This window comes from Lissotriton vulgaris, chromosome 1_1, assembly GCF_964263255.1.
Source record: "Lissotriton vulgaris chromosome 1_1, aLisVul1.2, whole genome shotgun sequence".
Lineage (NCBI taxonomy): Eukaryota > Metazoa > Chordata > Amphibia > Caudata > Salamandridae > Lissotriton > Lissotriton vulgaris.
In genome coordinates, this window is record NC_141685.1 from 2,014,346,005 (window position 1) to 2,014,359,068 (window position 13,064).

Below are 13,064 nucleotides of genomic sequence, written 5' to 3' on the forward strand. Positions count from 1 at the left end.
AGGTCTCCAAAATGTTCGCGTTAGGGGTGATTGAGTCCTCTAGCAGTCCTTGGGCCAGCCCAGTGGTCTTGGTCCCGAAGGCTGCAGCGCCTGGTGCTTCACCAGAACTCCGGTTCTGCGTGGATTACCGAGGACTCAATTCGGTCACGAAGACTGACGCGCACCCCATCCCCAGAGCTGATGAGCTCATCGATCGGTTGGGGGCTGCCCGGTACCTTAGTACGTTTGACTTAACGTCTGGGTACTGGCAGATCGCCTTGACTGATGGGGCAAAAGAGAGGTCAGCGTTCTCCACACCAGATGGGCTATACCAGTTCCGGGTGATGCCCTTTGGGATGAAGAACGCCCCTGCCACCTTCCAGAGGTTGGTCAACCAGGTCTTGGCTGGACTGGAGGAATTCAGCGCCGCCTACCTGGACGACATCGCAGTGTTCAGCGCCAGCTGGGAGGAACACTTGCGCCACCTCCAGGAAGTGTTGTTGGCCCTGCGCGGAGCAGGCCTCACAATCAAAGCCAGTAAGTGCCAGATTGGGCAGGGTTCTGTGGTGTACTTGGGGCACCAAGTAGGGAGCGGCAAGGTTGCCCCCCTGCAACCCAAGATTGATACCATCCTGGCTTGGGCACCGCCCAAAACCCAAACACAGGTGAGAGCCTTCTTAGGACTCACGGGTTATTACAGGAGGTTTGTCAAGGATTACGGTAACATTGTGCACCCCTTGACTTCGCTGACTTCCAGGAAGCAGCCACGAAACGTGATCTGGACTGATGCCTGTCAAACGGCCTTTATCACCCTGAAAACTGCAATGTGCACAGCACCTATACTCCAAGCACCCGATTTTTCGAAAGAATTCATTGTTCAGACAGACGCTTCAGAGCATGGCGTGGGGGCTGTTCTAGCTCAGGTGAATGAAGAGGGCCGAGACTTGCCTGTAGCCTTCATCAGTAGGAGGTTACTTCCCAGGGAAACGAGGTGGAGTGCGATAGAGAGAGAAGCATTTGCTGTGGTCTGGGCGCTGAAGAAGCTAAGACCCTACCTGTTTGGGACTCACTTCCGGGTTCAGACAGACCACAGGCCCCTCAGATGGTTGATGCAAATGAGGGGTGAGAATCCAAAACTGTTGAGGTGGTCCATTGCTCTACAGGGGATGGACTTTACGGTGGAACACCGTCCTGGTACCGATCACGCCAATGCTGATGGTCTGTCCAGATTTTTCCGCCTTAGTGATGAGGACTCCCTAGGTTAAGGGTAGTTCTCCCCACATTTCAGCTGGAGGGGACACGTGTTAGACCTGACATCATTGGCTTGAGTCTCTCCTCCATTTTTCTGTTTGCCTCTACTGTTTTACAATGTTTTGCTGGTATATGCTTTGGGCGCCGTGTCACTGCTGATCAGTGCCATAGCGCAAGTGCTCCCTCTGTTAAAATGATGTATCTATTGTATCCATGTTTGGCTTATTTGGTTTACTGTCAGTCCCTAGTCTAGTGCACCAGGAGTGCTGGGGCTTGTAAATACAAATGCCGCTCGTGGGCTTGCAGCACGTGTTGTGCCACCCACAGGAGCGGCCTTGTAAAAGAATGTCTACGGGTCGGTCATTGCGAGACCCACGTGCAGTCTTGCACTGTCACGTCGGCTGCGCAGGTATACCTACTTGCCAGCCCCTCCAACCTTCCCTTAACTTCATGTTAGTCACCCCTATGGTAGGCCCATGGGCAGGGTGCATTGTAAGTGTAAGGTAGGACAAGCCTGACCAAGTTGGCATGTCCTGATAGTGAAGTGCCGCCATCTTAGTGCTTCACTATTGCGAGGTAGCCTGCTCTCCGTTGGATAGAATGGGCCGCCGGGATTATTAATGCTATGATCCTAGCTGGCTCGGAGAGTACGGTGCAATGTCGAGTTTGGTATCCCTGAGCTCGGGGTTTAATTACGCATCCGTTGGTGTGGATGGTTTTTGGACTCTGGGTTCGAAAGTAGTACTTTTAGAAAGTGTCTATTTTCTTGTCTAACCATATCTGGTCTCTGCTGGTCTTGCGTGTGTGTGACAGGAGCTGGGTGGCTCCAAGAGGTCTGGATGAGTCAGTGTGGGATGAGTGGGACATTTACGTTGAGAGTAGGGGGAGAGTAGTTGTTGATAGCCTGCCTTGCCTGATACAATGCTGGCTCCACCTCCTGCCAAGCGACTGATGGCTCTGTGCCTGCCATAGACGATCCTAGCCCCACCTCCTGCCAGGAGGGCGATAGCTCTGCTCCTGCCAGTATCAATGCTGGCTCCACCTCCTGCGGGGCGTCTGAGGACCCGGCCCGGCTCAATGAATAGGCCGGTGTGACTGCCTGGCTCCACCCACCGCAGACCCAGGATGTTGGGAAACCCCCGGCATAGACAAAGGGATCAAAGACGAAAAGGGGTATAAGAGAAGGACCCCTGAACTAGGAAATCAGATCACTTCTGACAAGGAACCCTGTAACCAAGGACAAGAAGCCTGCTGATCTAAAGGACTGCCTACCCCTTCTGCCGGTGTGCTGTTGTTGGGGGAATCCTGCAGTGCTTCTTTATTTTTGCCAAGGAACCAGGAGAGAGGAACTGTGTGTGTACTCTCACGCTTGCTAAGAAAATCTCCAAGGACTGGAAGAGTGCCAGTCTCCTGCCGAAGCCACAGGGCTAAAGGACTTCACCTGCTAAAAAGTGCTATCCGCTGGAAGTGTGAATCCAGCACCTCGGAAAGAACCAGCTATCACGACGATCGGACGCTGGGCCCGACCGACGCCAGCAGCAACGCCAGTGAGTAGGAGTACGGCTCTAACTCCAGAGGACCTCGTGTCTGTGTTGTTGGGGGTCCGTGTGACTCCAGGCCCGGCGCAGCGCTCCTCGCGGTCGACGCCGAACCTGTGGATTACCTTTGCCCCGGCGTTGTGTAGCTCCCGTGTGAGTTACCCTGTTGCTAAGAACTGTGTTTCCAAGAAGAAGATTTGCTTGATAAAAGACTCTTCTGTTAAAGAAGAAACTACCTTTGAACTTTCCTTTTTCCTTCCCGAACGTATTTATTCCGATTGTGTACAGTTTTGCCGTTATTTGGTCTTGTGCTAAGTCTTATATAAAGATACTTATTTTTATAATACTACTGTGTCGTGTCCATTTGTAGTGTATTCACTGTATTACTGTATGTGGTCATAATTGCTTAACACACAGCCTCTGAGATAAGCCTGTTCTGCTCTGCCAAGCTACCAAGGGGGTGAGCAGGGGTTATCGAAGGGTGTGATCCCCTTGCCCTGACTAGAAAAGGAGTGTCCCTATTTGTCAGAAGCGTATGCCTCTGCCAACTAGAGACAGCCGGTTCTAACAATAATGATTTGTTTTCTTTCCTACATTTTGACAATCACTAGTTGCACAAAACTAATGACAAAGGTGGAGGGAGAGGGAGAGTAGGAAGGAGACACAGGGCAGGAGGGACACAGACCGCAGGAGAGAGAGAGAGAGGGTAGGAGGGAGAGGAAGATGCAGAGAGAGAGCAGCAGTGAAAGACACAAATGGAGAGGGAGAAAAAGGACAGGAAGCAGAGAGAGGTCAAGAGAGAGAGGGAAGGCACAAAAAAGAAAGATGAAGATGGAAAGGGAGTCACATAGTAGGAGGAACAGACAGGGCAGGAGGGAGACAAACGGCAGGAGGCACAGGGAGAGAGAGGGCAGCAGGCAAACAGGACAAGAGGGAGAGAGAAAGCAGAAGGGACGCAGAGATGGAGAAGCAGAGCAGAAGGGAGAGAAAGATGGAGAGAAGGAGGGAGAATAGGAGGGAGAGAGAGATAGACCAGCATGGAGACAGTGCAGGAGAAAGACTGAGAGCAGGAGACAGAGAGAACATTCTTGTAGAGTTGGCATCAAGCATATGACTGACTTATCTGTATATTTGAAATGTGACCATATATTAACATTTCCAATACTGCCCAGGCACTTTCTGGTGTCTTCATGTGTAACAGTTTCAAATACAGGTTGTCCTTTTAAAGGAGTTAGCTGCAGTAGATCTAAAAAAACTATGACATGTTTTCCTCCAAATAACACATCATACTCTGTTTTAAGAATCTGTTGCATTCTTAAATGCACAAAGGCAAGCATTAAATTTGATACCATGCTTACCTCATCAATAATGAGAAGTTTTATTTTTTTAAGGACTTTAGAAACTTCACAACAAGCTTCTCCAGATAGCTTGTGATATTGTAATTTATTTTCATGTTCAACTGGCAGCAACAATAAACGATGTAAAGTAATACCTTTAATATTATGTGCTGCCAATCCAGTTGGAGCAGTAACAACGCAAGACAGTGTTGACTGAGTTCTTTGCTGTAGATATGTGGTAATTCCTTTAATTAGAAAACTTTTACCAGTTCCAGCTTCTCCACTTACATATAGTTGTACAGGTGCAAATGACATACATGAGCATTCTTTTTTCTCATGATGAAAACCATGCTCAATCTGCTCTGTCACTTCATCATATGACTGTTTTTGCTCAAGATGAAGTTGCGCCTCCAATTCTTGTAAGTTTATTACATCCTCTTGAGCTTGCTCCATTGCTCTTTCCACCTCATCCATGGCATTGGCTGCTTCATTTTGGATAATTGGTTGTCCCAGTGGATCTTGACTCAACGAAGCAGAACTTTGACTACCTTGAGAACTATCTCCAGCAATCTCCGCTGCAATTGTTGCTTCTCGCTCCATTTCGTCGTTCAACATTTGGAGATAATTACTAAAAACAGGACATTCTATACTATTTTTAGATGCGTTGAATGAATCTTCATAACTATCAAACTCACCAAGTAGTTCCTCTTCTGTACGCCATGGTTTAAAGAGTTGCAAAAGAGCTAAATAGTAAAATTCTCTTTTGTCAGGAGTTTCGCAACTCATTTTTCGGTGATTAATCAAGTGTCGTTTTCTTTGTTTGACCAGACATCCTTCAAGTCCAATCACAGCGTATACACCTTTATCAATATTCTCTGTAATATTCCTTTTAAAAGTGTAGTTTTGAAGTATTTCATACAGACAAATGTTTTCAAGCAGAGTACTTCTATTTTGATAGTACGTATCCAACATATTTGTCTTCAGAATGTCTGTACTGTTAGGTTCTTTTTGTGCTAAATATTCAATTTCTTGAACAGGTTTCAAAACACGGTTTCGTGTTCCTGCAAGACCTAAACTCACCCACAGGATAGTTCTAGATTTCGCATAAAGACTTGCTGATGGTAATCGATCACAACATTCATATGCTCCAATTTCTCGATGAGATAACATCTTCAAACTGTACGTATACAATTTCTTGCTTAGGCTCTTTTCATGAGAAATGTCTTCCCACAACTCTTTGAGTTCCGTCTTTTCAGATTTGTTGATGTAAGACGTTACATATCGAGCCACAGCAATAGAGTTGTCTGCAACATATTGAATATCCATGTTAGCATTCTACATGGACAAAATGACTGGGTTATAGTCATTTATATATTTGGACTCTTCACCTCTTCTTAAATTGTAGGTATTTTTGGGTGATCTTATTGTGATATTATGTCGCAAAGATGACATAAAATTGTTGACTCTTCCTTTTGAAAGTACCGGTCGTGGAAATCCAAAGCGACATTTGGTATAGAATTTATCCTTTGATTTGAATTTTCGCCGACAATATTTTCCACAACGATGGCTTTGAAATCGTAACACTTTTCCTCCTAAGTCCTTATCAGTTGTACTTTTAGGTATCTCACATGTTGCATATTCTTCAATGAAAGACAGTACATTGTCATCTGAGTCTGTTCCAAATTTGGGAGCATCCTTGATCCATAATAGCTTATGAATATGATTGATTCTCTTTTCTCCAAAAGAAATCCAGAACTTCGCCAAGAGGGGGATTTTTCTTGTTTGTAATAAAAGACATCATAGCTTCAAATCTATGATTAAAATATCTGCAAACATTAACTGGATCCAACGAACACAGTTCTCCAGGTGTCTTGTAGTCTATATTTTCCATATTTGCATTCGCCTCCCGAAGAAATTCAAGTAAATCTTCCCAAGCATACTCAACACAGCTTAGAGTTAAAAACCATGTAGGTGCTCCTAAGTTTCTTAGCATGCATTTCAAATCTCCATGATGACGGTACCAATACTCATTAGTACCACGCTGACATGCCACTAAATTAATTAGGTGAGAATCCAAAATACTGTCTTTCTGTTGCACTTTTTCCATAAATTCCTTTGCTGAAACATTTTGCAGATGCACTCCACTTTTTAAGATATGGTTTACTGCATAAGAAAGTCCAGATAAGTCACTCTCAAACAGAAGATGAAACAAATATGGAATACATTGACGAAATCTCGGATCTTCTGCATATAATCTTGTTGTCTGGTATTCAGATGCAGGAATCTGCATAGGTCGATCATCATATCGTGCACCTTGACCTGTTGGAAATAACTGTGGAAAACAACGACCTTCCAAACTTTCTTCCCATACACTAATAGGACTTCCTTTTGCTTTTTTCATCTGAAATAATTCAATAGCATTCCCCATTGCTTCTTTGGAATGCAGTGGATGAACACTGTAATGTTCATACATTTCTTCGCTTCTGGACAGGTCCACTTTTTCAATTTGTCCAATAGACAAATCATTATCCTCTTCTTCACTTACTTCCTCTTCTTCTACGTATACATTTTTATAGTATTTATTGTTTTTGACTAAATACAACGTTACCTTTTTGACTTTTCTAACATCCACTAAATCTTGCCAGATTTTCTCACTCTTTGTAGGTACACCATTAACTAGAATAACTAGAGGTTCCTCTTCTACATTTTCAACACCAATGGTATCAATATTTTTCGTTAAATCAAGTGGCAAATATACAACTCTACCCTTTAATCCTCTTTGTAAATCTGAAGGATTTAATTTCCCAGTCTTAGGCTCCATACGAACAAAAGCCTGAAAAGGATGTACACATTGAATCAGAATAGTCTCATAAGTATTTAAATCCTTCAGTTCAGATGGAATATTTATCAACTCAAGATTATTATGTGCAGCTCTAGCACGCATTCTATTTTCATTTAATTTACTATAACAATATTTACAAATACGTTGTATCTCTGTAAGATAGGCCGATAATCTGTACTCTTGTTCACCCTACTTCTTGTTGCTGTATTCTGTCAGAAGCGCCTTGAGACCTGTTGGTGATTTGGCGCGATATAATAATAATAGGGAGATTTGTAGAGCGCATGGTGACGCCGACGGCGTGTCCCCGCGCTGAGATCCTAGTGCAGGCTGGAGGGGAGGGAGGAGGAACACTATTGGGAGTAGAGAAGTGTTTTCAGTTTAGCTCTAAAGGTGGACTCTGAGGGTTCCAGGCGGAGCGCCACAGGGAGTTCATTCCAACTGGACGCTGCCAGGTACCTGAAGGACCTGCCACCCATCCTGGCTTTGGACACCTTAGGAATGGACAGGCGTCGCGTGCCAGATGATCTGAGGGAACGCACAGGCTCATATTGTGTCAGAAGATCTTGCAAGGGGAGGGGTGCCCTACCGTTGATGATCCGGTGGCACGTGCAGAGTGCTTTAAATTTCACCCTGTTTCTCACCGGGAGCCAGTGGAGTGCTTGAAGCGCGGATTTTGAGGCTGATCTTCTAGGCCGTCTGAGGACCAGCCGAGCTGCGGCATTTTGTAAAACCTGCAGACGGTTTAAGTTCTTCTCGAGGGTCCCCAAGTAGAGCAGGTTGCCATAGTCCATTTTGGAGGTGACTAAGGCGTGCACAAGTGTTTGGCGGGCTTTGATGGGAAGGAACTCCAAGACCTTCCTCAGGGTCTTGAGGGTCCCAAAGCATGAGCCGATCACACGGTTGACCTGAGGTCCGAATGTGAGTTTAGAGTCGAACCAAACACCGAGATTCCTCGCCTCCAGGCATGGGACTGGTGTGGGTCCTAGGCAGGGTGGCCACCACTCTGATGTCCAGGCTGCTTGGTCTCCCCCCACCACCAGCACCTCAGTCTTGCCTCCGTTGAGCTTGAGACAGTTGGCAGACATCCAGGCAGCAAGATCTTGCATGCATGCTCTGAAGATGTCTGCCGACAGACCGGGCGCTCGCGATAGGGAGATGACGAGCTGTGTATCGTCAGCGTACGATACCATGCGCAGGCCGTGACTTTCCACTATAGTGGCAACCGGCGCAACATAAAGATTAAAAAGTGTCGGGCTCAGAGACGAGCCCTGCGGGACCCCCTGATCGAGGGCCACTCGCTCTGAGTAACAGTCACCCAGTCTGACTTGGAAACCACGTCCGGATAGAAACGACTGGATCCATTTTAGAGCTGCGCCTCCTACCCCTCCATTGTTCAGACACTGTAGCAGGATGGAATGAGCTACAGTGTCGAACGCGGCGCTCAGGTCTAATAGGATCAGGGCCATGGTGTGGCCCTCGTCAACACCCTGCCTGATGGTTTCGGTTGCCATGAGAAGAGCCGACTCCGTTGAGTGTCGGGACGGAATCCAAACTGGGTAGGGTGTAGGAGACTCGTGTTCTCCACAAATTGCATTAATTGCAAGTTGGCCACCTTCTCTGCCACTTTGGAGAAGTAGGGTAGAAGGGAGATGGGACGCAGATTCTCCAGCTTATCGAAGCTGATATTGGGCTTCTTGCGGAGGGGAAGCACCACAGCTTGTTTCCATTCCATAGGCACACTGCTGGAGTTGAAAGAAGTATCCAGCAGATGCCTAATGTATGGTTCGAGTGTCATCAAGCTATCGCCCAGCCGTTTGGGAGATGATGGGTCCCGTGGGGAACCTGACTTTACTGATTTGCAAATTTTGATCAGGTCTTCTCCTGGTGGAGTGGAGAATTTAAGCAACAAATTTTGTCCCTCATCCTCTCTAACATGGATTTTGATCTCCCCTCCTGCCACCGGTTGGATAGGGAATGCTGAATAGATTTTGGAAACTTTGTCGCTGAAATACTCAGCAATGCGATTGCATGCTGTGACTGATCGGTCCTCTAGTTCTGTCGAGGACTGGGGGACAGCCAGGGATTTGTAGACACAAAATAATTCCTTGGCTGAGTTTTCAGCATCCATAATTCTAGTGGCATAGTAGTCCGTTTTAACTTTTTTGATTAGATTGTGGTACAGCCGTCTGTTAGTGAGATATTTTTCTCTTACTAGGCTGTTATAGGCTGACCGCCACTGCCTTTCTGCCCGTTTACAGTTCTTCTTGGCACTCCGTAGTTCCTTGTTGAACCAGGGTGCCGTTCTTTGTTTGCGACCACCCCCCTTTGAATGGCCCAAGGGGGCCGTGAGGTCAAGGGCCGCAGTAATACGAGCGTTGAGCAGTTTGTTTGCCGTATCCGTGTCGTCACCCCCAGGGGGGCCCTCTGCTATAAGGGCTTCGTTGAAGTCAGGTAGAGAGAACCTGGCCCAATTACGCCTGGGGTAGTTGAGGGGGGAGGGATCTAGCACCTTCTGTTTTGGGAGGGAGATTGCAAATGGTACCAGGAAATGATCGGTCCAGGGGAGAGGCACGCGGGGAAGCGTAGTGACATCCACCCAGTTAGCAAACACTGGATCGAGCAGATGGTTGTGCTGATGAGTAGGGAGCTGACCCTTTAGCTCTAATTGTAAGGCCTGGAGTTCTTGACAAAACTCCATAGCTCCTTTGTCCGTCTGGTCCTCTAAGTGCATGTTTAGGTCCCCTAGTAATAGGAATTTATTTCTCCTCAACGCCATCTCAGTGACACTTTCTATTAAATTATTTTTAAACCTTGCCGGGGGGCCTGGGGGGCGGTAGATTAAATAACCCTTTACCGTAGTCCCCCCATTGATTTTTATGGTGAAGACGCTGGCCTCGCAATCTGCCATGTGTAATTGTTCCAGTTGGCAGGCGAGTTGCTGTTTAAATGCTGTTTAAATGCAATAGCTATGCCACCGCCTCTGATATAAAACCCAGATACAAATACAAATACAGATACAAATACGTTGCTCAAAACCCAAATCAAAACAGTTTTCTACCAACAAATAAGTCTCAAAATCATTCCACTGACTATTATTTTCCTCTTCACTTTTTAAATATAAATCAACCAACCTAGTTTGATTTTTGTAATGAATGCGTCGACAACACACACAAGGAAAATTTGTTTTTTCACTTGCAATGACCTTAAACTTTGTTATTTACTGTTCAAAATCTTCAGTATTAAAATTTCTGACATTTTCTACCACATTTCCTTCTATAACTGTATCAGTTTCTGCATTGTCTTCTTCTGGACCAGAGTAACTAACCTCAATTTCTGCACAAATCTTCCTAACATCCAATTCACATCCATGCAAAAGAGCACTATTTAACTGTTTAAGTTTAAGTGCTGGACTTTTTGCATAATACAACTTTCCTACTAATTTCCTTATTTTGGTATGATGCACTGCTAACATCCTGAAGTGATGAAAATCACTCTGGCATATTTTTTTAGAAAGACAAGCCAGAGAATGGCCTTGCAGACCTGTTTTTTCTCTCACTCTGCAACGGTCTAATTCTTGCAACATTACAATCTTTTTTTTAGACTTTCCTTAGAATACTTACGTAAGAAATTGCGAAAGAAATCAATTGAATCCTGTCGTACACTGCAAATACTACTACAATTCCAACTGTAAACAGGAACGTTAGGACGTCCCTCTAAAACTTCTTCAGCTATCACCTCTTCTGCATTTCTAAGCACAATTTTCTCTTTTTCAATAGGACAACCATCCTTCACCTCATATGCTCGACCACTGGTGTCAACTGCATGCAACAAATCGTTACTTTGAAAGTAACTCTCTTCATTAAAAAATGGCTCAGAACTTGAAGTATGCATCAATTTCCCAGAAAAAAAATTACTACTATTTATGTGTCTCTTCCATTTACTCTTAGCTTTTAAAACTCTGATTGCCTTATTCAGTGTATTTATTCTATTAATTACTAAAATAAATAACAAAAATTTAGTCTCAAACGTGCGCTCAACAACATCCTCAAAATATGTTTTTCTTATAAAGATCTGATTTCCTTTTAGAAAGTTTCTCCTTTTTTAATAAATTCGAAACTACTCTATTATAAAACATGCGCTTCCTGATTTCCGCAAACTGATTAGTATGTCTTTTACTGTACATATTTTCCTCACCACAGAGTTGAGAAACATTTTTCTTTTTTCTCTGATTTCTCCTTGTAGATACTGACAACTGTTTTTCCTTTTCCACATTGTTCAAAAATGTTTTCCTTTGAGACAACTTTTTTATAAAATCCTTGCTTCTCTTACCAGGAGCACTCTTGTTTTTATCCGTCCTTTGTTGATTACGTAATTCTTCCAATTCTTTCTCTTTTAATGGTATGTCCGTTTATACTGCTTTCTTTTTTCATTTCTGGTCGGCATACTGATTTATGTTTGTGATGAAAATGACAATCTGTTAAGAAAAAAGTTAAAAAAAATGATCGACCTCTACTAGCATATAACATAGAAATTATAACCACTGGTTTACTTTATAAGTAAAATAAAGACAAAGCAACAGTCTCTGAACAGAGTAGGAAATCATGTAGTGAATGCTGTTTCTAACTTTATGACAGTCCATAGCTGTGTCAACATTATAGACGTATTTTCTGATAATAATTTTTAGCCTTGAGAACAGTACACTGATTTTCAGGCGCTGTAGGTGATCATAGTGCAATTAATATTTTTGACTATAATCTCTAACACACTTCATCAAAACATGTATGCTCATTCTCATAAAGCAGATCAACGATGAATAGTAGAAAAACTGACTTGAAGAATGTTTTTATATCAAAAATAATTTTATTCATTTAAAAATTCATAATCTAGTAATACTTGTACATAATTTCATCAGGTACTTCTCCTTCATAATCAAAATTCTGATCTTCCAAAATCTCTTCTTCCCCTTCTAATTCTTCCACCATTTCTAAATATGCACTGTCCAAAGTGTCATCCATAAAATCCTCATTTTCAGTGTCAATATCCTCTTCCAAAACTCTATCAATTAATTCCTCTATTAAGTAATTGGCAATTTCGAAATGCAAATCAATGCTCTCTGAATGATTTTACATTTTACGAATTAGATTTTCTTGTTGGTCCTTTCAACAAAATATAAAGACTAAATTATATCTTTTTCATGAATAGATAACTAAAAACTACCTTTACTAATTTTTTAAGTACATACATTATCATACTTTGAAACACATTAACTACATAGATTAAGGTAGCACCTTCCTCTTCTTTGAAAACACTGACACTGTGATCCTAGACATTAACACTATCCCTTTAAAAATGTTAAAATAATTACTGCAGTGAAAAGACATCTTACTGTGAAATTTGTTTTTAGGTTTTCTGGACTGTAGAACTGTTGAAAGACTTTATAATTTATTTGTAGGGATCGATTTTCTGAGTTTACCACTATAAACTGCTATTCAAACTGTATACAGTCTGAAGGTGGGACTCACAATGTACAAATCAAAAAATTCACTAAACAGATTACTACTTGCCACAGTGACAGTTGCTTTTACCTTTCAACAGCACACTCTGCATCTGAATTTCACAGCATGTACAAAATTTCATGCTAACCATGAGCAACCATATCATAATAGACCTCTGCAAATGCATGTAAAAGGGTGCAGACAGATGGTACAACCACAGATATGCAGAGAAGATGCCCAACACACCAACAGCCATATCATAATACGCCTCTGCAAATGCAGAAGAACGAGTGCACACAGATGGTACAGCATGAGTTAGAGAGATAATGAAGACTTAGCAAGAATTAATGCACGCAGACAGTAAACTGTTACAGTCAAAGGATAGATGAAGCAGAACTGCAATGAAAAGAACACATGGACCAGGTCCATAAAAAGATAGAGCCAACAGACAGTAAAATAGTATGAGAAAATACATATGTAGTGCAAGCAGATACAGACATGGTACAAATAGAAGATAAAATGCTACAGCAGAAGAGAAATACTGCAAACATACTGAAAAATGTTGCTTATTATTTTAATCTGCACAAAAATAAATTCCCTTTAAAAAATACCAACTCACCTG